This window comes from Ptychodera flava, chromosome 5 (assembly GCF_041260155.1).
Source record: "Ptychodera flava strain L36383 chromosome 5, AS_Pfla_20210202, whole genome shotgun sequence".
NCBI classification, from domain to species: domain Eukaryota; kingdom Metazoa; phylum Hemichordata; class Enteropneusta; family Ptychoderidae; genus Ptychodera; species Ptychodera flava.
The window spans coordinates 1386073-1411481 of NC_091932.1; the positions used below are offsets into that span (position 1 = coordinate 1386073).

Sequence of the window (25409 nt, forward strand, 5' to 3'; positions counted from 1 at the left end):
TGCGATCACATTTAGGATCAGAATTGTTGCAATTTAGTAATTTCAGCTGTTAAAGTCTCCGACGGAATTTCAATGAATCTATTAACTGAAGATACTATCGCTATCAATCGTGTTGTGTTGTGTCAACAAAAGATAACGGCACGCGACTTTCAATCAAGCTTTATTTGTTCCATGTTTATAATAATTAACTGACATCTTATATGCAAACAGAGTCCGCTTTCTCTGAAGGGAGTCACGTCTTCGAAGCACCAAACGCCGTCAGAGTCACTTCCGAAAAGCTTCTGACAATGACAATAAATAAACGAGACTGGGAACTTCACGTTGATAAGCATATACACTTCACTTGCTTATCATCAATATTTGTCAATGAACTTGAGTTACAGTTTCTATCTAAGACATTCCTCGTCCACATTCATTGTATAATTAAAGTAACCAGAATAGTTTATATTTTCACTTGAGTTCAACAAGATGTAAGAAAATACGGGATAACTGCTGAATGTGTGGTGAGATTTAAGCTTTACAGACTGTTGTTACTGACCGGAAGTGTAGGTACAGCGTGAAACGTAAACATAACGTCATTTAAGATATGAAGTAGCGGCCAGCGTAACTGAGATGACAAAGAGGTAGAAAACCGTACGTAGTATACAATGATTTTGAAATTGACTGTTGTGTACATGGTCATCATCACACACACACCATAAACACATGAAAAGCTCATCGGTAAGGAGACAGGGATGAGATGCTCTTATCGCTAAACAAAGGCAAGGTTTTCAAAGAAGAATCTCTCAGTTTAGGGAAACAACATTGGCCGTGTGGAGAGGAAATCTGTTGTACTTTGTATTTTATGATGAAAAATGTAAATTTACAATAATTGCTATCGAAATATGACCTTGTACGCTCACTTCACGCAGTCAACATGCCGAAAATAACCCTGTAAATCATTCTAAATAAATTGAAGTGCTTTAGTATTGTCAGTTTTGGTTTTAGATATTTAGAATATCTCTGTCTCTCTGTCTCTGTCTGTCTTTCTCTGGTATGTCTCTGTTTCTGTCTGTCTCTGTCTCTGTTTCTGTCTGTCTGTCTGTCTCTGTCTCTCTGTGTCTCTGCTCTCTGTCTCTCTTACTCTGTCTGTCTGTCTGTCTGTCTGTCTGTCTGTCTCTCTCTCTCTCTCTCTCTCTCTCTCTCTCTCTCTCTCTCTCTCTCTCTCTCTCTCTCTCTCTCTCTCTCTCTCTCTCTCTCTCTCTCTCTCTAACACTTGGGTTACTCTCTTATTCGATGAATTGTAAGCCAGTGCACTAAGCAGAGAGATGAATACATAATGAGTATTGTTTTACCCATGCTATTTTCCGTTTTAGTGACAACAGTTCTTGTAGTCACTGAATTTAGCTAAATAATGTTTACTGAAATGTTGACATGGCAACGGTAGAAGTAGATTTTCTTGCAATGTCAAGTGCAGTGAATAAATGGGAAGAGACCAATTCGACAATTTGTAAAGTGCATCCTTAATTAATGTAGATACAGTGTAGTTACTTCGGTATCAGGAACATTCTATGATTTTGGCCACTTTACAGCGTACTGGTGTCGGCAGTAATGTCAGGCTTGTAGTCTTGTTTATTTCATATTCATTTCATTGGAAACGATCAGCAGCTCTTGCCAAGTGCCGCCTTCACTGGATAAATCCTTTATTTGTTTTTCCATTCCGGAAGAAAACAATCTAGCAGATATGTAGTATTGGACAACACGCTGTCACGTTGTACGATCTGTAGATAAGAATAGCACACCATATACATATATACACAATGTCATAGGAATCGGGTTCATTGCTTAACTTCTACTGACAGACATCTGTTCTGCCGTTTCACGCGAGAGGAGATAGAAGAGCAGACTAAGATGCAAGTGTGATCTCCTTGCTGAAATTTAGCGAGCTGATATTTATCAAGCTGATTTCTGTCATCAAAGCATAGACCGTACAGAAGGCTGATATTGATCTGGTAAGTCAGGTACCTCAGTAAGTTTGTCTTTGTCTTTCAAAACCCGACAAGCTTTGGATGACGACAATTTATGTCGTTTTATTTACAAGAAATTCGTTACACAGTGACGAATTCACAAAAATTACAAGGCAGTCATGCTAGACAAAAATCGGTGCAAATATTCAATGAAACGAAAAGTCCATACACTAGCAGTGTTGACGTATCATTAGTATTACACGATTGAATGACCACTCAAATCTGATGGATACGCTCTTCAATTTGGAACCGTCCAGCTGATTGAGCAAAGCTACAGGTCTGCAAATGTTATTTGGTTTATTGTGGAAAGTTGAAAAATTTTGTCGGAGTATGCTAGGTGAAAATTCTACGGCTTATAACATGTACTTGACAACCAAGTTGTATCGGTCACAGTGTCCAAATATAGAAGAAAGCGAGTTCAATATTTTTGTTCACGATCGTGAGAGACCGTGTATTTGAAAATTTACTTGGTCTTCCCAGTCAGTTTACTGGGATCCATCCTGGTACACCAGGACACCCCCACCGCGAAATCCAAATCGTTTACCCATTTTCTAAAGCCAAGCAAATAAACTTATGTTATCTTTTTCATAACCTTGGCAATGTTTTGCCTCTTCGAACTTCGTGCACCGCCGTACACCCATGGCGAAATGCCTCCTTAACGTGATTCGATATGGTGACAGCTAGGGCGTATACAATAGATGCCCTTTACACGTATGAAGCACACACAAAAATACATACAAAAACCAGGTATTAAATACTGATTCCATGGCCATGTGTGAAAGCTGATTTCCGCATAGAGTTTGTTTGACGAGCACGGATCACATTTCGACATTTCACTGATATGAAAGGTAATTTGCATTGAAACTCTGCTTGGCTTGTGATTCTCTTATTATTACCATTATTACAATTATTGTACAACAATCATAACAATGGTCATTTTGAAATACCATACCATACTTCATCAAAGCAAACGACTACCAAACTTGATATATCTCTGAACCAATCATAGTCTGTCTGCGGTTTATTCCAACATGCGTATTACAGAGGCTTCTGTAATTCTTGTCAAACATACTTAAGAATCCCGCTAATTTAATATAACTTACTGATATAATTCCATAGAGGGCCACCTTGTCTCTCAGGCTGTTCTGTTAGTCTGTATTCCGCCCCCCGCTCCTCCATAGACTAAATTTGCGGAACTAACATTTCAAAACTAGCAAGCCAAAACTTGATAGACCGCTTTATGAATGCAAATTTCTTTATCATAATCTTAAACTGTGGGGATGTAAGTGACATTAAGAACGCGTTTCAGAATTCAAGTTTTTCAACAAATTTAAAATGTTTGAAGTGATAAAGTCGTAACTTGTCTATTTCGTAGAAATTTTTAATGGTTGCCCTAATCTATACATGTATTTTAAGTCGTTTTCCTCATTTCTGTCAACATTCTTTTCTGAAAGCATTCATCTGATAGATTTCAAATGTGGTTTTTAGGTTACAGGGTATGGCCTCATTTATTTTTTCAAAACAATGACGGAATTTGCAAATGTGAATTTTTTAACAATACTCTGCCTTTTGGTTGATAATAATATAATAATAATCTTTATTGCCAGTCAATAAAAAAGAATCGAGAGGAATGTGCCTTGGCGTTGCTAAAATCACTTTCACACAAAAAACTATCAACATATAAAAGGCATAGCACACTACCACATACAAAGCTAAAATACAAACTTTTAGAAGTTACTACAATCGCACAAAATTCATAAAAACTCAGAATGACATCATTAAAACAATATCTAAAATACGACAGTTTTGAATTGCTTTTGCAAAGAAGCTATGTAAAAATCGGTTAGTTCTACATTTAAAAGACCTGAAATGTTTCCCCGAGGGAAGCAGTTTGAAAAAGTGATGTGCCGGATGAGTTATGTCATTGATGATTTTCTTTGATCTGCGTAGAAGGCGAACAGAATAAAGTGACTCGACTGACGGTTGTTCACAACCAATAATTTTTGAAGCAGTCTTCACTATTCTTTCAAGACTATTCCTATCCTTCTGTGCTGCATTACCGTACCAGACAGTAATAGAAAATGTAAGAGTACTCTCAATAGTTGCTCTGTAAAAACGAATAAGTACATTCTGACTTAACCCAAATTTCTTAAGCTGTCTTAAGAAAAATAGACGTTGTTGCGCTTTCACCACCATCGCATTTATGTGGGTGTCCCATCTCAATGTATTCGTAATTGTGGAGCCTAAAAAGGTAAAAAACTCCACCAATTCTACAAGTTGATCTTTAATTTCAAGTGAAACTAAAGAGACCGGATGTCTACGAAAGTCGATAATTATTTCTTTGGTTTTCTTGATATTTAGCTCAAGATTGTTATTTGAGCACCAGTCGACTAACCAGGCAACCTCAGAGCGATAGATGGTTTCATTGCCATTTATGATGAGCCCTATAGCTGTAGTGTCATCTGCAAATTTTAGAAACTTTACAGAATCATCATGGGAAACACAATCATTAGTAAACAAAGAGTACAACATCGGTGATAAGACACAGCCTTGAGGTGCACCGGTACTAAGAATAATGGAGTTTGAAATTTTGTCACCAAATTTAACACTCTGTGGTCCATTCAACAAAAAGTCGAGGAGCCAATGACACAAGGACATATTTCGATTGAATGCTTTGAGTTTCTCAAACAGCTTCTTTGGAAAATTTTGCAAGAAAAAGATAACGCCTTCAAAGCTGGTATTTTATAGTCATCGATATTATCACATGAGTCTTTGAAAATATTCCAGTCAGTACAGTCAAAACAGGCTCTTAGTTTTTCTACATTATCGTTCGTCCATTTACGGACACTCTTTATCTTTGGTTTTCCCGTCCTCAATTTTTGTCTGTACTTTGGCAGTAAATATACCATTGCGTGATCAGAGTTACCGAGAGACGCCCGAGCGATTAATTGAGTTGATACATATTTTGAAAGCCACTTTGCCAATAGTCTTAAAGCGAGGTTTGCATTTATCTTGGGAGACTAACTCGTAATTTGTTTATGTCCTATTTTTATGTCTCTATGTATTTTATTTTAGTGATATCCACGGATTCAGTTCCAGGTAGAATTAAATAATATTCCTTACTATTTTCAAGGAAAAATAGTTTCGATTGCATTACATTCATTTTTGTCATCAATATTGTTATCGTGTCACACTGAGACGATGAAGAATATCCAGTACTGATGACGTCATGAGTCGGGTTACCAGCCTTGCTTCGATTACACATGTCACCATTTGTTATAAAGTATGTCGATGCTTCGACGATAGTGACATCACAATTACATCTTCTGGTTGCTTTACAATCTTAAAATAAATATTGTTTGATTTACGTATTTTGTACTTCGGCACATACAAGTTTACGGTTGATAATTGTATATTAGCTGGGATAGTCTCATATATTAACCACACAACCTTCTGTTTTGCATGAGCATTATTCTCCTTTGAAGATTGCTGAAAAGAGAATAAAGAGAAAAGAACGGATGAACATCGATAGTGTCTCGGTCAAACTGCTCCCAAGGGGTATTAATTTAACATGTTTGAATAAACAGATGTCATTTGAGGAGAAATTTATCCTCCATTTATTTATCTAACTACGATAAGAGGCAACAGAGTGCGGCCATCGGACGTCTGGAATAACATGAAAACCGTCTGTTTATTATCGAACAAAATGGAGTATGAAAATGTGAAGACAGAGTTACCAACACAGAGTAGAAAGGAAGTGATACCAATGGAGACCTATGACATTCTCAACATCAGAAATTTGAAACTGCTGTACGTTATATTGTGACTGTACCTTATGTCTGCGATATAAGATTTTATTCAAGTACTGGGAACATTATTTTTCCCATTTTCCGCTTCGATTGTGATCAGTGTGTGGTTTTGGCAACCATGGCAACCATGGCAAGGCACCTGGGAGCACGTTCACGACTTGACAGAGCTGCAGGTCCATACATATTACTTCCGCCTCTACATTTTGAAACATTTACCCATACGTGAGCGCACACCGGACTTCTCTCGTGGAAATCCAAAAAAATTACAGAAAAGAATGAACTACAGGTTGTGAGAAGGAGCCTCAATAAATACGAATAGTTCAATTAAGTGACAGGCCTTATTATTATTCAGATAGCAATAGTTTGGCTTGGGTAGGTTGGACAATATGTTGCTCTGTCTCATCTGTGCCAATATCTGTGTAAACGCATAAAATAAACTATGATATACTAAACATCTCTGCATTTCATTCTGCGCATGTATGTGTCATGATACAATTAAGAGTGTCAATGCTACTTTCGCGAGTTTACAGGAGTAAATTAGCGCGACTACAAACTATTCAGTTCATTATTATGGACAATGGCGAAAGAATGCCATCAAACATATTCATTAACTGTCCAATTTGGGGTTACGTTTAAGGTTATATTTGATACTGTTTGCAAACCAAACCAAACCAAACAAAAAACAGTGATTTGTATTACAATGTTTCTTATTATGGCCAATGGTACTATTTTATATAGAAATATGCAAATGATAATATACCAGTGTTCATGGGTCTGTTTCTTCCAAATGTAGTTAATGACCACTGCCTGCGGTGTTAAGGGGGCATTGCACCCAACACAGTGTATTTTGCTCAAAAATCACTTTTTCGTAAATATTCATTAAATTTTAATTCATTTGCCAACCCAAGATTAAAATATTAGTAGAGTTCACCTTTTACGTTGTCAAACAGTTGTAAGTTGCATGATACAGCATATATCGAGTGTTACAATCTACAGCATGAGTAATGGCAGGACCTGTAGTTATTATCAAATAAAAGTGATTAGAAGTCACGGTCAAGTTCGCTTGTCAGAGATCGCCCGCCCATTGACGTTAGTGTGACGTGGAGGGACCGTGTTTCAAGGATCATCGGGGCAGACATTACTTTTGATCAGAATCGTACATTTGGCAGTGTAATCCGAGTCAGACAAGTCGTGTCGGCAAGCCGTGTATTTGTAGTTGCTTTGCCAAATACCAAATATTTCATTTGAGACACTTTTGCGCGTTTGAAAAAGCACCCGGAGCAGTGGTTAGAGAAGCTCCGGCCGTCCCGTATGTACGTTCCACTGGAGGCCACACAGAGAATGCGAATACATGAATACCACGACGTACCCGTACGTATTCAGCATCCAAGGCAGAGACAGAAAAAGCATCATGAAAGGAAGAAAACGGAAAAGGGGTCATCGAAAGTCCAAAACAACCACACCGTGTAAAAGATAGCCTGAGAATGTCAGACAAAGGATCATACTACAGCCAAACTTTAACGCCGATGGCCGATAATTTGTCGTCCGATGAGAGCATTTGTAACGATACCGATGACACGGTTTTGGGATAGCCCTCGACGAGAACAGCGGCTCAGATAAAATGACGTTCTTGTCTTAAAGTTCAAGTTTTCTCAAATTCTCTCCCTTGACTTAGTTACCGCTGATTGGCATTTGGCTATGTCGGCCAAAATGACTCCAGAAATGGTCTTCACCTCAGAAATGTCGTAGAGAGCGAAGGCAAACTATTGTCTTAGAAACGCTCGGAGTTAAATCTCGGAGTGTCACAAGTTTATCTGTTTTCAAGGCGCGTGAAGTTCGAAAAAATAGGAACGGACTGAATCACAGCATGGAGGTCTTTTTTACCTTCATGATCACAGGTTCTTTTAGTTGTGGTGTCAACCTATATTCAATTCGCTATGTCACTCATTAATCGGGATCGCTCAATCAAAACTTTCCGCGGCTATGAAACCTTTTCGAGATCGAATGCTGACACAAAATTACATTATATTTACGCTTTTGTAGAGGGCATCGATATGCCGTAGCAGTCCCGACAGTTAGCTTGAACAGTTAATACTCTGTCTACATCTTACAGCTAATCCGTCATAATTATGCATAATCCCTTCCTGGGCACTCCTCAAGTCTATTTAGTCATTGGTCACTGTGTACATTGTGCTCTTAGAGGGGACATCGCTCCCGAAAATCGCTCTTTTTAGCCTTATTTTAACCGCTGATACTGATTTCAATGAGTGAAAAAACTGTTTTGGTTAAAACATTGAAAGCACTATCTTGTTTTGGTGTTTCATCTGTATAGTAAATTGTTTATGGCCATTCATAAAGGAAAAAAACAAACCAATTTACTAAATCGCCCTTTTCTCAGTTCGGCATTTTGTCACTTTGCAGCACACTCAAAAGAGTTTAACTCGTGAACACGTGCACAGAAGTCCACCAGATTTTCACAGATGTTTGTCGAATAGTTTGTCTCCAAAACCGTGTCTCAGTTTTTTAATGTAGGTCTTAAGAGTCGAGTTATCACTGTTTAATTAGACGACATTGTGAGACTAATCGGTTGATAAACTTTGATTCAGCACTGTGAAAAAACTAAGGCTTTTTTCAAAAATCTGAGACAAGGTTTTGTAGCCAGTATTCTGAAATGCAATTACTCATTGACACCTAGACAATGGCCCCCTTCCACTCTGACTTAAACTTCTTTACGTCAGTTTACCCAATTTCTTTACACTTTCACTAAAATCTTCATGAAAATTCATCGCCCATTAATTTTCTTGATCAAACAAAAACATTCACAGAAATAGCTTTCAGGTGATACGTAATACTTGGGTAGAAATACACAAGTTGATGGCAAAATTCACGTTTGAAAAGAGGTCGACGCAAAGGGGGAAAGCTATTTTTATCATTAATACCAAAATTGAGGTTTTTACCGCAAATATACACCCACGTCATCCTGCGAGTAAACTACTGCTACATAACTAAACCTTAGAGTCTCTGCTTTTTGGACATATATTGTATGAGGGGGTTTCCTTGTCATCTTTGATGAGAAATATTGCTTGTAAAAAACTGTGTTGGCAACATGCAACTCCACCTTAAGTCCATTTTCATGAAACCATTTCTTTGTACACCCTTGTTTTTGTATCTGTATCTGATCATGGAAAGTGTGTGACATCATTCGTCAATGCAGACAAATTATTCTAATTCTTTTACTAATTACTAATTCTTTTGTAATTCTGTTCCATTGAAATCTTTGAGAATAAAAAAAATCAGACCTTTCAAAATACGATATGTATCGTATCGTTCTATGGAGACAAATTGTTGTCACAGAACGTTGTAAGTTGTTTTCAACGATAACTCATTTCCACAAATTGTCTCAATGATTATTTTGTCATTACAAAAGCAGTTTAATTCGGGTTTTAAATTTTCGTCCTTTGTCCTAGTTTGGTGTGTGTTACTTACTTCTGTAGCAATTGAAATTAACAAGACTTGATTACTCCGATTTGAAGAATACAACAGAAACTCTTTCATGAAAATAAAACGATTCTCTGAAATCCTAGGATTTCGGTTTGCTTTTTTTCCATGACTTCTCTTTCAGTTTACATCGGCTTTTTTACATCTCTGTGCTATGATTTCAACCATCGACATATATGAACAGACAGTCCATAATGACCTCTGTCGTTAGGATTTACTGAGGTTCAACAGTGTCACGTGATTTGCCGATACTAATTTGTACAGACACTGTGCTTAACAAATTTAAATGTTCCTTTTTTTGTGAGAATCCTGACGAAGTATATCAAAGTTCATTTCTGTTTTTGAAAGTGTAAAAGTGTGGCGTTATAATTACAACTAACCCTGTTCTTGACGAATTTGAATTTGCATTTGTATTTTTAGTATGTATATTTCAACGTGAAATCTGATCAACCTGTGTAATGTTCGTGCGTCAGACTGTTATGTAAGGGTTTTCTCTCGACTGCGCAATTGAGCAAATTGCACATTTCGAGCCATTTTCTGCCCTTCAAAAGTTACTGACAGCGCGAAAATCGCGCACAAAACACAGCAACCAAATACGCCCATAGGTTGGTAACCCAAGCGCATAGTGTAGTAACCTGCGAAATGGCTGTTGTTTCTTTCCCCTAAAATGTCAAGTCTGCCCCCTAATTTTGATGAATGGGGCAGAAATTGCCCTTCTTAGTGAACATCGTATTTGATATCATCATATGTACTGGTATATGTTTGATAGACTTGATCGTACATACATCGTTTTCCTTTGTAGATATGACAACCATCTGACCAAAGAACATGGATCCAGAAAGCATAGATCATAAAGCGGACCTGAGAAGACCCAATTGCCTTGCCACAATATCCAACAATATAACAGTAAACATGAAAAGGGACGCAAAGAAGAAGCAGCGTCAGCCAAAAGCAGTCAACAAATCATTTGAATTTAAACAAAGTCAGCGCACAGCCGCTAATGCCAGAGAAAGGACTCGAATGAGGATTTTGAGTAAAGGATTTGTTAGACTTAAAACTACATTGCCATGGGTACCAGCAGACACAAAGTTGTCAAAATTAGACACTCTTCGACTTGCCATGAATTATATTCAACATTTAGAGGAGATGTTACAAGAAGATACGACTGGGTCCAATGTTTGCATGTCTGCTACCATGGTAAGTGAAACGACTACACACTATCAGCCAGAAACAACCTATATCTATTTTTCGGGAATTGAGGTTTCCTGAAAAAATAAAAATATCAACAACATAAACAGGAATGGAATTAAATACAGAAGAGATATGCAGTGATTGATCAAACATTTCTCAACGTGTGTTGCATTTTCTCGTTGGTGTTTGTGCATTGAACACATTTCAAGAATAGTTTCAGTTCGGAGTCTCTCTAACAGAACATTTGATGAATTGTGAAACAAAAACGGAATTTCAAAGAGACATTGAAAACCAAGAGATCAGTGAAAATTGTACTATGATTCGAAAGATACGGTCGACGATTGCAAAACATGAATATTAACACACTGGTTGCGAGAATGACTTATCTCTCGGTCAAAATCAAACATCCATCAAAGAGATTATCTATTTCAATAATTTCTAATAATTTGACAATACAAAAATATTATTGTCTACTTTCGTTTGTGTGATTTAAAGTATCACAAAGAGCACTTGACTTTTCTCCTCATTCTCTGCCATAGCCAATCTATAGACATACAAATATGGTCAATGACATACATTAACTAATCCAACCCACAACGTGTATATGTTAGGTATATTTGATATAAACCTGAAGATTCTCGTTTGTTCTTGTTAGGTTTGATACAATTTCTCTTAGTCTAACTACATGTAGTTACTCTCTTAATCTTACATTGGCGCTTCTGAGGTTCATTGTCCCGGCGTTGGTCATGCTTAGATTCAGCGTACACTGGGGATGTGTTTCCACGGTCCGGGACTCAGGGTTGTCTTAAGCTATAAGGTTGCAGTTGACTCTTCAATAGAATCACTTGAAAAGAAGATACCTGTTATAGGACACTGACTTTGAAGACTGGTTAATTGAAGACATGTAGACTGAAGCATAGATAGTGCTAAGTCATCCAGCACTTTGAGAGTTCGTTAGTATGGAAGGCTCTGCATGTCGTCGTATGTTAGAGGAGTCGTACTCTATCATTCTGTAAATTACACGAATCTTAAAGCGTCATTACGTCAAACATTAACTTCTCTTCGTTAGAATCTTGTATTAGTCAGGTGCCGCCAACTAAGCTGTTCGTGCAAAAACGTGTCCGTGCGAAGTTTTTCAGCAGGCGGGCAAAAATATCGATATTTACTGTGGGCGGGAAAGAAATTTCATTATTTTCAGCGGGTGGGGAAAAAAAATTTGACAGTGGGCACCGGAAAATACGTAGAGGGAGGGGAAAGCGGCGTGGTTGATAGAACTTGAGGAGAAATAAAGCGCCTAACTTAGAGGGGAGCAATGTTTCAAGGTATACTGCTAACTGCTCGCACAGTTTTGTGTAGATCTGGGTTATCTAGTAGGCATCTAGTTGGCAATCGAGAATTTCAGTAGTGGGGAGGGCAGCGGGGAGCTTGAATTGTTGTGAGGAGCGGGGAGCGGGCAGACTGTAGATAACGGAGGGCAGTGGGCATCAAAATTCAGTGGAAGGACACATTTTCAGTGTATGCCAGTGGAAGGGTAGTTACGAACAGCTCTACTTTCCCCTCAAAATTTTAGGTCAAGGTCAAAAATAAGAAAAGCCGGTATATCAGCCTTCAAAACATGTTTTGTGATGATTTTGCGAAATTCATGAAATTTACCAGTTGGCGGCACCGGATTAGTATATTTTTCAAAATGATGAACTAAAAACTGGAATGCGTTAGAATATTATTTTGAATACGTCGCCTATCTTACGACTGTGACTTTGACCTTGTTTCAATCAGAGAGCCGTCCCCGACTATTAACATTACTGGATATTTTGATTTGAATAAAATTTTGCTATGGTTTTTCCTTTAGGTTTAATGCCATGTTGTAAAATCTAGATTAAAGAAGGATAATCACGGTTACAATAGGTTACGCTGGTCACACTCACCCTTTGTCATTGTCGTGTTTAATTATTAACCAACGCTAGCTTAGCTACAATTTCAAATCTATTAATATATAAACTCATTGTAAATGACCGTGGTTACTCGACCACGTGGTAGTCCTTCCCTTATGGCTTCCCTTTCACAAAGCCCATCTTATTAATCAAATATTTGTTGTCTCCATTGCATTTGATAAACAGAAAACATGGCCGTTACCCTGTAGAAACAACTCAACGGATGAGACCAGTTCAGAAGAGACATTTTGAACCATTACGAAGCGGACCATCATAGTATTAGCTGACGTGTCCATCATAGTATTAGCTGACGTGTCCATCATTGAATGTGGGTCGTTTGCAGAATTTCCACAAAATTTCACCCATACTATCCCGTCGAGTATTAATAATATTGATTGTAATAAAAAAGGTGTTGAATGATTACAACGAACGTGAAGTTCAATTTGTTGGTATTTAGGAAGCATTCGTTTTTTAAAAGGGGGGGGGGGTCGGTGGAACTTGAGTGACAAATAAAATGTAAAAAGGGACCCTCCTTCCAAATCAAATTTGTAAAATTTGACCCCCCCAATTCATAATTGTAAAATATGACCCCCTAAAAATATTCATCAGATTTGATTCATTAACCCTTCGCACCCTATGGCCCTGGGCTGAAAAATTAGGCCCTTCAAAAGTGTTTGCAAGAAAAAAAGTTACCCACCCCAATTTTCATGCACAAAAAATAGAAAACAGCGACCCTCCCCTAGATGTCACAGTCCGTATCAATAATATCTTAACTGACTTATAATGTCCCATTTGACCTTTGAACTTTCAAAGAATCCTTTTTGAACTTTACAAATAATCACTGAGTGAAATTCCAATATCATATTGGTTTTTCAGATCTGCTCTTTCAAATATAATACTCTCGTCACGTACAATATATATCAATTGTCAAACTTTTTTAAAGCACAGATTTTAATAGCTAGTTTTGTATTGTAAAAAAATATTCAAAGTTTCCTCACAGACCACAATGTATAGAAAATCAACATTTTTGGTGAAATTCCAAAATCAAATTTCTTGCACACACATGAACTTGTAATCGCCCTAGTCTAATCAAATACACAAATATCACTAACCAAGAGTACATAAATACACAGATTTACCTAGTTTTGTATTGGAAAAAAGTTATTCATAGTTTCCTCATAGACAAGATAGTGAATCAACATTTCAGTGAAATTCCAAAATCGAATTTCTTGCTCACACATGCACCGGTAACTACCCTAATCTGATCATGTACATCAATAATCAAGAGTACGTAAATACATAGTTTTACCTAGTCTTGTATTTAAAAGAAATTATTCAGTTTCCTTATAGACTACTCATAGACTGTGTATGGAGGATCAAGCAACATTTCGGTGAAATTCCAATTTTTTTTCCATAACTCCATACAAACCTTTGTAAAATTTGACCCCCTGGCCCTTCCAATTATTGATTGTAAAATTTGACGCCCCTAAAAAACGGTTTCGTAAAAGTCAACCCTCCCTGATTTCCACAGACCCCCTCCCTGTAAAAACGAATGCTCCCTTACTCTATTATACTATGTAGAGGAGTTATACGATTGTGCAGTTGTTTTAAATCATTTGTATACCACTTTTTCGACCACTGTCTTTATCTCAATAAAAATCTACTTTGAAATATCTTGAGTTTGTTCGTTATTGCGGCAATCATTGCAGATATACCACATTTATTTCCCAGTACCCATAAATGATTCCGAAATATCAAGTGTGACCGTGTGACCGGTTTGAGTATCACAAAGTATGAGTATCGTATGGAGTCACCGGGGAAATTCAAGATTAACACAACGTGTGTTCCTATACAATAAAAACTTTATTACAAAAATGAAATTATGGTGCAAAGTTATGAACATTTCAACGATGGCTAAACGATGATTTACTACGATGTAACAAGTGATTGTGAATCCCACAATTTTCACGGTTCATTATGTCGGGATACCTTATCTAACGGACTCAATTTTCCCGAAACCTGAGTGTCTAAAAAGTTCAAGGTCATGGATGCATAATTTTCTATCAAACAGTAAGGCTATATCAGAATACGTTCATGGATTATTAAAACTTTGTTAAAACCACAATATTACAAAAAACATTGCTTTTTTGTTAATAACAATAGTTTATGAAATTCTTATACTACTGCTAATGGGATTTCTGCTATAACTCTGTGAAGCGTTTCTGACCAAATGATGAAACTACGGATACAAAGTTTCCAGAGCAATCGTCAGATAGAAATGATTGTTGCTTCCACATTTTTTAGATGCCATGGTAGCAATTCCCCAAATCCCGATTATGATTATTGTATGAGCGTTTTTTCTTCAATTCAACAACTGGCTAGGAATTGTTTTTCAGTGTATTTGTCCCAGTAATGCTGCCTCTTTTTGACAAACTTATTAGACCTATTATCGTCTATGCTAATGAAGTATGGAATGATGAATTCAACAAAAATCTGCCGCTTCGTGTTGGGTATTTCGAGAAATGCATCAAAGACGGGAATATATGGTGAGCTTGGTAGATATACCATTGAGATTTTTGTCCAAAAACAGTTAATTACATTTTATAAATGTTTAAACAATACTGATAATGCCTTGCTAAAAGAAAACACTTTGGGTAAACAAAAAATTACGTACAAACATAAATGAATCCCATGTAGTAAAATCTTGATGAAATTATCACGACCTCTAGTTTTAATATAAACTATATAATATGATAAAACATAAGGAGGAGTTCAATGGAAAGTGGAAGCAAGAAATAAATGATAATAGAGCAAAACCAAATGCAAAAAATAAAATTAGGACGTACAGGATCTGTACGACACGTATTGGATTTGAAAATTATATCACTGAAATGTAAAATGCGAAGCCAAGTTCTTGTCTGACAAAATTTAGATTAAGTCTTGTCTGACAAAATTTAGATTAAGTCATCACCATCTTAAAATTGAAACCGAGCGCCTTAGCACAATACCCGTGTATGAACGAGTCATTTATGTCGAAACAATGAAACTGGAGATGAATATCACTTTATTATTACATGCCATGCTTATAAAGAACAAGGATTCATCTATTTGCTGCAGAGGAAAAGCATGGCGCTAATTTCAAGTTCATGTCAAATAAGTTTAAATTTATTATGGAAAAGGGGACATGGGAAATCCATCTGGCAAAATATATATTATCATGTATAGAGTCATGGCAACAACATTGTAACAATGGTCACTGACTGTATTCTTTATGTCTTTTTTTGCGATATTTATGTAGTGTCTTTCCTTTTTCTTTGTCTTTTCGGTGTGATTTGTGAGACATCGTAGATTTTTCTCTTATTTTTTAGTTGTTGTAACCTTTTTCATCCCTGCCATGGGACGATGTGCCTTAACAATGTAATTGAGTAATTTTCGCGGAAAAAACACGTCTAACGTCAAAATCATTAGACAAGTTTCAATTTTTAAATTACTCGATTTTCATCCGTCGAATACAATTATTTTGGTAACTATATTTTGTGGAAAACACTCCAGGGTCAATAAAAGACAGATGCTAGTATACGAAACGCATAAAACACTTTATCTACATGAATAAAATACCCATCAATTTTAGTGATGATCGAAGTTATTGAACTCTAAGCCTTAAGGCTCTCACCTGAAATTAAATAGTTTTCTACCAAGTATATTTTCTTTCCTTTGCACGTTCGTTCATTGTAACATTACCCAAGAATATTGCTTGTGTTGACTCCATGTGAAGTCAACAAAATGGCTCTGATGTTTATTCATCCATCACTCGTTAGAATGGTTAAGGGCAGGACGATATCACTCTGGCTTCCTGCAATCCCTCAAGAGAATCAAATCTACTGAGTGACGTACACAGACGGACTTGGTCAGTCTTACTCTCAGCTAAAACCTCACTCGCTGTTTTGTTTATGAAAAGGAGCAAATTCATCAGATGCTGTCTAAGCAAAAGTCATGGCGTAAGCTGCAAGTGACATCTGAAAAAAGCCACTCCTGAGATGGACATCAACTGCGTATTACATATTTACTTCGAACAACACAATACTTCTTATATATGATGTATCATTGCGCATTATGATGTATCATTGCGCATCACCATCAACTGCTTTACTACCACTATAGGGAAAATTGCGAGACTCGAGCGAGAAAATGACGCTTTCTCGCAATCAGTGAGAATCTGTTCTTATTCTCACCGCTGTCGGTGACAAAATTTTAATCTCCACTGGAGATTGGTGAGAAATGCACTCATTGGCGAGAATTAAGTGTGAGAACAAATTCTCACCGGTGAGAATGGAAATTCTCGCCAAGTACAGTGAGAATTGAAATTCACTGGCGAGAATCATCAAGACTTGCCGTTCATTGGCGAGAATCAGCAAGACTCCCCATTCATTGGCAAAAATCAGAATTGTAATTCTCACTGTACTTGGTGAGAATTTCTATTCTCACCGGTGAGAATTTGTTCTCACACTTGATTCTCGCCAAGGAGTGCATTTCTCACCAATCTCCAGTGGAGATTAAAATTTTGTCACCGACAGTGGTGAGAATAAGAACAGATTCTCACTGATTACGAGAAAGCGTCATTTTCTCGCTCGAGTCTCGCAATTTTTCCCTGTAGTGTACTAAACTTTGCAGGTAAAACCATGTATTATGGTTCACAACCTAAACAAATCCTGTAAAACAGAAAAGGTATTCGAGTGCGCATGCGATCAGGCGCATGGGAAACAACAAGCAACAAGTCAACTGATACAGCAACATAACAATTGCCTCAGACATTCTTTCTTACACCACTTGCTTTATTTATGTCATCGCCATTGGTTTCCGGAACTCAACTTACACCGTTTCCGCTCCCGCTTCGGATGTGTCTCTCTGTGATATGGATAGATACAAGATACGCTGTATGTAAGTTCTAACAGCCGACTGTTTATATAACGAAGAAAATTCCGATTTTCAATCTGCATGCGATTTTCACACAGTTACAACCCAAACGCAGGCAAATAACATTTATATAATTCAGGTATTATAAATTGTGTTTTCCTTTAGTTATAAGAATAGCACAACCCTACTTCTTCATCTTTGCTTCTTCAGTTTTTTGATATTATTTCTTTTCTTATAAGTTTTGAAAATTCTGGGACATTTAGCCCATTCTACCTTACAGTCATTTTATTGTAGCTAACCTGTGGCTGTCTTAGAGTATTGGTTATTCAGTTGTAGCTAACCTGTGGCTGTCTTGGCGTATTGGTTATATTGTAAAGTGTGGCAGTAATTAAAAGTTGTCCAATCTACCTATCTTCTCACCGACCGTTGCCTTTTTCTCAACATTTTCGGTATTGTCTCGGTCTTGAGTATTAATTCCAGATCTGACATGTCGGTTGTTATCTTGGTCGGAATTCGTAAGCACTGTGTATGCTCGAACGTTAAGAAATGAAGGATGTCAGTCGACAAGAGATGGTTTACTCCCCTGTGTCTACACACAGTCTAGCCGCCTCCTCAACTTATTTGACCCCCTGCATCAACATCCTAGTACATCTGAACAATCAGTTCCGGTCACTTTCCGCGTTGCGTGCCAAGAACAAATCAAATTAAAGACCACACAAATATTGAAATATGTCGCGTGCCCAGAAAAATTACGCTGTGCCGCAAAATTACTATGTACAGACATTACGAGTAACCATGCAGATGAAAGCACTATGTGTTTCGTGGTCAGTAATTCGGTTCTGAAGCGATTTAGAACCATCGCAGAAAAATCAGTTTTCCTGAAAGTGTACAAAATCGAAATGAAAGATGAAGGAATATACCAGATCTCATGAATCAGCGAAACAACTTTGACGCGGTAAGCCATGACTCGATGCGATACTTTACGTGGCAAAAATAAACCACACGACATCTCGTAGAGCTACGCGAGCAATATGCACCACTATTACATGGCTACATGTGTGCTCTGAAAATTTACGGGCGAGATAAACACATACACGATCATAGCAAAAGCCAAGGCGCTAGGCAACTGATATTACTGGTAAAAGTTGGCCGATGGCTAGCATTTGATTTAACTTACGGTTATCGTTTGTCCAGAACCTCCACGGAGACATTAACGACGGACAGGTTCAGGGCCAAGGTTATCGTAAACCATATATGCAAAATCGAACTGAGGGCAAGTGCTTTGTCACACAAATTTGTCGTTTGCTGTCTTTATATTAAGTAAATCGATATGATACTGACAATACTTGCTGAAAATGACGATTAAGTTTCTTCTCTTTAATTAAAATTACATTTTTATAACGATCGAATCCACTCTGTGTGAAAATAAACTATGCAGAAAACAAATATACTCGTGATTAAAAGGTCGTGCAAATAATGATTGGGCTAGTACTAGTAGTAGAAGTGAACATTTATCAACTATTAAACCGATGGAAAATCTATCAAAACCGGTTCAGATAATTTGACAGCCAGAACGGAAAAGTTGACTAGCATTCTCTTTTGTCAAACAAAAAATGAAAGAAGAAAATGAAACGAAATCTTGAAATATCAGAAAAACCCCTAAGGCTTTAATTTTATGTGTGTTAGTAGTAGTAGCAAATTGTCTCTTTACAGTTCAAAAAATCCCGTTTAAATGTTCATGCTATAAATCGATGTCCTAACTTTCACTTAGCGTTTCTATTTTTTAAGTTGATTCTCATGCAAATGATTCAATATGTAGCCTTTATCTGGGTCCTTTATTTAGCCGCTCACTTCGACAGAAACCTGCCACGCGACATGTCTTCAATTTCGAAAACCAGGACGCAGGATTTCATAGAGATCCTGCACTTTACACAATTTCCGTGACTAACGTATTTTTGACAGATTATCAAGTGTAGAGTGTAGTAGGTTTTAACATGAAGATGCACACACCGAATACACACCTATTTGTCAAAAACTATGGCAATCGTCGAGATCAGGTACGCTTTACTTGTTCTATGATGTAAATTGTCCAATTCGAAACACGTTCCTCATAATATGTCCAACAAGTCTGTGAACGGATCATTACAAGCAAATTTCTGCTTATCTAAGGGGTCTTATTCAAAACAGCTTTCTCCTCGTTGTTGCTATTGGTGAGTGGGAGACACTATCAACGCGTGTTTATTTTTCGTTTCTATGCATTTGATGTAATGTTTCATTCAATTAACCCCAAGAAAAATATGCTTGTTTATAACTTCAGCCAACATTCGCTAGTGATCGCATTGCAGTTGCATTAGGTTGCCAAATCTTTGCACTGGCTGAGACGAATTTTTAGCTCTTAGCACTGAGTCGCGTTTTCAAGCAAGTTCACGTCTGGGGCAAAGACATCCTTACTTTGGATGTGTCAGTTTATTAAGGACAACAGTTTATGACCAATACCACTGCAAAGGACGTCATAATAATTGTTTTATTACTATGCAGGAACTGTGAGCACTTTGCAAACGTAAGTACTATATGATTTTTGTGTTCAAAGATGTACTGTTTCCTCTTGCTTCCGAATTATTACTGATCATACCCACGTCATTTCATTGCATATGATGGATGATATACCGCTGTTTGGACCATGGTGTCGGAAAGATAAAACACCATACAATAAGATAATTATTAATAGCATGATAGGTACAGTGGCATGTATTCTATTGAGAGTGGTAAAGCAACAATTGACTTGCTAATGACAAGGTAATAATAGAGAAACACAGACTTATTTGCATCATTATTATTACAATCAGAAATTGCATGTTCACAACGGTAAACCTTTCCGTGGATCGCGGTCAGACAAGAATATCTTTAATAGGTATTTACACAGTAGATATTCTGAGAGGCCATGAACACCACGACTATTTCAATACTTTAGCAACGGTGTTAAACGGCAGTAGGTTTAATGTGGATGCTTACTACGCGCAACCATTTAATTGTGAATAGGCAGATCTTGTCGAAAAACTGCTGACGCAATGATACATAATTATTTCTCAAAGACACTCTATTAATTATCCTGCATAGTCGCTTGAATGTCCCTAGTATGTACTCACAACCCATACAGATCAGGAAGTACGTTTTTGTTTGGGGAACTGTGAGTGTAAGAACTTATGAAATTTCGTTGAATAGTGTTTTCATCCCTGATTCGGTCTCAGTGACATCAACGTACGAAGAGAGGACCACCAAGAAATGCAGCCTTGGGGCTACTGTTTGGAATCTCACATGGTGTCCAATATTCCATGTCAGCACTCTGCTTAATGACATTTAAAGTTGAGTTATATCAACAATTTAATGAAAACCAGAGAGGAGTCGAACAAGTCTTCTAACTCCATTGATTATCCTTTCTGTCTGAGTAAAAATTTTAAACATAGGATTCAGATGAACTAGATCTGATGGAAATGTTTCCTTTGAATTTGCAGAAGTAAATATCAGTTGATATTAGAGTGTGTATTTGTATGCCCGAGAGTAAATTTAATCTATCATATAGCCAATTCACTCGCTGTACTTTGACTTTTGTACACAGTCATAGGGTGGCATTCGCAAACAAATAACTTTAAAAACTTAAACGCAACAAATGTGGTGAGCTATTTATTTGTCTTGTAGTACTAAAGGTTTGAAAGGGTAGCATTAAAACCCCGTTCAATTAACGTGCCGATGAACGCTATTTTGGTCACTTCGTAAACAGAACTGTGTGAAAGGTCTACTGATTCCGCCAAAAAGTGTACAAATGACAATACTTGGCCGTCTAGATTTTTCAAATTGACCGTAGTTAAATTCTGCAATTATATGTACTGTGTCATAATGTAATACAAACATCCATACATGATCTAGCAAACCAGAATGGGTGACAAACTTATCAATTTTCGTACTTTAAAACCATTCCATGTCGCTCACTCCAGAAAGCTTACTCCATTGGATGATGTGTGTCACAGATACTAAATATGACACAGTGACAAATATAAAAACAATAACAATATTAATTTGGAATGCTAGTTTTACATTGATTGAAATGACACTACAATACAGTGAGCACTGTCAATATAATGTATATTATAATGAATACATGGCATAATGAAACTAAAGTCTTATTCGTGAATTTGTTTCCCATGAATTCAAAAATATATTCAACGCGAATTTAGAATTATTTTTCGCAGGAATACGAGATTCACATTACAAGGAAACACAGCATCATTTATTATTAATAACGTCGTACTTCCCAATGTTATCCCAAATACTACTAATGGTGATCAAAATAATCTTTTTTGGAAATATATTATTTAGTCACTCATTGAACACTAAAATATCACATTATTTTTTCTAAATTCTTCCTGTGACACTCGAAGGATGGCTTTGCTACTGAGACAAATATTTGCAAACTGCCGCTAGACAAAATTTCACTTGAATAAATGTTACTTTCGAAACCTCGATACAATTACTTTGACGTTTCGGTTACCTTTGATGATTGACAGCACATCTCCTTGTATCTTGTAACTTTCAATTCTTGTCAATTCTACTTTGGGTCATAATTTAATATTTTTGATTCATTTTATTTTTAGATCACATATAACTCAAAGAATTGTTTATCCTAATTACCCCTCAAGTTCTTCTTCAGTTCTTTTTTTAGAATGCCCCAAAATTAGCAAAAATGCCTCAGCGTTGCAGTTTTCCATATCCTTCTTCAGCCATCGTCTTCATGTTGTTCTGTTGCCCGGTAAATGCATTTACGGAAACAACATTTGATGTTTGTGTCCAGGAAGTAATGTATACTTTCCTTATTTTCACACTTGAAGTATTCAATATACGTATTCAATATACATATGTATATATATATATATATATATATATATATATATATATATATATATATATATATATATATATATATATATACATGTATGTATATGCGTGTATGTGTATGTATATATATATATATATATTTATATATATACATATATACATACACATGTATGTATATGCCTGTATGTGTATATATATATATATATATATATATATATATATATATATATATATATATATATATATATATATATATACATACATACACATGTATGTATATGCGTGTATGTGTATGTACCTGTGCGTGTTCATGTGTGAGTATGTGTGTGTGCGTGTAGGCAACCTGCCTTTCTCAAAATTATATTTTAAATCGACATGCCTTTTCATGTAGAGCCATTAAAAGTTTTACAAATTATTGAAGATATAAAATATACAACTTTCGTCTGTGATGGCTCAAAAACAAGAGAAATTTATTCTTCAAGTTTTCGCTTACAGATATGAATATCATCTCAAACATCACATGTAACACAAAGTTTTTACTCAATCTTACCGTCGTGTATTTTCAAACCGTCCACTCTGTATATGCGACTTTTGATTGGACACACTAAATTTAGACGGTGCTCCCTAAATATTCCGATGTTGCAATCTGAACTATGTTATTTTTACAACTTTCGATTTGCATGAAACTTAGAGATAGTGTCAAGGGCTTATTGTTCCTGCTATGACCCAGAAATAAAATATCTCTACTGCCTACTGGCGGATCATTCAGCGCAATGCAGAATCATAAACTGATTAGAAGCCTATCGACTTTTTTGTAACTAATTCAGTCATCTTGAATATGTTAATTGTAGCAAAACTCCAAGAGGTAATGTTATTACTACATATCAAACTAGTACAATTCATCATGAGTAGCTCTCTGTACCCTCAAATGCGATCAGGTTCTAATTCACCCAAAACAGCAGAATTATGGTTCTTCTATCAATTTTGAGAATATGTTTGTAAACATACTCTAATATGGTGATGTTGAAAAGGCGCTCAGTATCTTGACAGACACTGAGCGCCTTTTCAACATCACCATTTTCTAGCCACATTAAATGTTCACTGCGGTAGACAAAATAATCCACTACAGGAATAAGAACAAAGCAAAATGATACTATTTTGTGATTAAAAGAAAAAAAATAGCACCCTTGGGAATTCGGCGAAGATAATTTATTTTGGGATGCAAACACGTAATGCAGAGAAGCAGATTACAGCATATTTACTATCTTAATTTAACTTAGTGAGAGGATTAACAACTTCGATCGAAAATGGTGAGAGTTCAAGTCCGATAGGAGTTTACAACATAGGAACTACAATTTTCATCTTGCCAGGTTCGACCCTTTTCGGACCAGATTGTTAGATTAAACTGAGTTTCACGATTCAAGTCTTTCTGGAATATAGGAATTAGCTGTATTTCCTATTGTGTATCTTGTAAGTCTGGTTTTGCAACGGTCTTACTACGGCCCCTAGCATGCCAAATTATCGTCTCACCATGGTCACAATCAGACCACTGACTTCTGGATTGAGATTAAACCATTGTTGTTTACATGTCAGTAATCTGTCATATATGAATTTGTCGATAATACTGAACAATTAATTTTGTTCAAGAACTGCATAATTGGAGTAATTCGATATACATCTCACTAAAAGTTGCCTCCAGGACCAACTCAATGGCTTGGTTTTACATTTTCCAAGTTTCGTACATTTTGTCATCAGATAAACAAAGGGAAGTTCGCTTGTCGACTTTCTTGCATCGCCGTTCTCGTAATGTTCCTGTAATGTGCCGAAAATTGCAGTTTGGATCATAAACGTTTGAACAATACAGACGTTGTAAATGTTTTATTGGCATGCGTTGAATTATTACTGCCACCTAATCCGGTTATTGTCGATCTTATTTGACATTATCTTTTCTACGAGTATCCAGCAGGTCCGATGTGATTTTTTTCTTAAATTTTAGATAAATTCTGAAACACAATATTATTCTTCAGAGGAACGCTCAAAATATTCTCTCTTTACAAACTAAAACTAATTAAAAGCAAGCAGTGATTTCGGACTTATTTGTACAGAGAAAGTACTTGTTTAGAAAACTAGCCAGTTCTCCCAGTGCCTCATTCTACGCGTGCGTGTACGATGGAGAATTCTGCTTCACAGCATTTCTTTTTTATAGCAAAAACACTGTCTTACACAATTGTCTGTTTTAATCATTTAAATTTCAATCAAACATTTTTAAGTTGCGTAGGTATTCATCGAGGTACTGTCATTAGAAATTAGACGTATTGTTTCTGAGTCCAACTTTAAATTGTTATTAAAGTTCCTGTGTAGGACTTACTAGTAACGATGATACTATCTGCTGTGTGTATGTGATGTTGTGTGTGTATGTAATATTGTGTGTGTATGTGAGGTTGTGTGTATGTGAGGTTGTGTGTGTATGCGATGTTGTGTGTGTATGTGATGTTGTGTGTGTATGTGATGTTGTGTGTGTATGTGATGTTGTGTGTATGTGATATTGTGTGTGTATGTGATATTGTGTGTGTTACACCTCTTCACCATCGAAATAAAGTGTTTTATAATCAGTATGCTCTAAACATATGTCAAAGATTCGTTTAAGTGTTGTATCTATTTCAAGGAAATGAAAAATCAAAAACTGGAGTACACTTCTTACTATTCAAAATTTATTTGAAACCAGTTGGACCAGAACAGGGTTCAAATTTGTTTAAGCTGAAAAATACTTACGATTCTCCGAACCCCTTAGTTTAGATATTATTGATCAGTAATCCATGCATGAAGACATATCCCTCCTCAATAAATTACTTCATATACCTATAAACAAAAACAGAAACACCGCACTCAACTAGGTCATTATACTGAGAATACATCACACTAAAAAAAGACTATTGTCAAATCTCCTTGTCCTTTAGGCTGTTCTCTATTTATGAGAGATGCACAGATTTTGTGTGGTAATTGCCTAGGCAATATGATTCATTCCTCGCCATTGTTACATTTACACACTGCATGACTCCTAACATACTTCCTGTACCACTGTCTATGTCAAGGTTACCTTTCTCTTTACTTCAATTTTTGTTGTGTTTTGTCACCTTCTGTGTATTTACTCCCATTCCTAAAGAAGACAC

General features: G+C 36.5%; 1 long non-coding RNA gene across 1 annotated transcript; it reads left to right on the plus strand.

Annotated features, from left to right (window-relative positions):
- Positions 1–1798: 1798 nt before the first annotated feature.
- Positions 1799–14109, plus strand: LOC139132746 (uncharacterized). Its single transcript, XR_011552398.1, has 3 exons — positions 1799–1991; positions 10116–10510; positions 12622–14109. It is a non-coding gene; the product is annotated as an uncharacterized lncRNA (long non-coding RNA).
- Positions 14110–25409: the final 11300 nt, after the last annotated feature.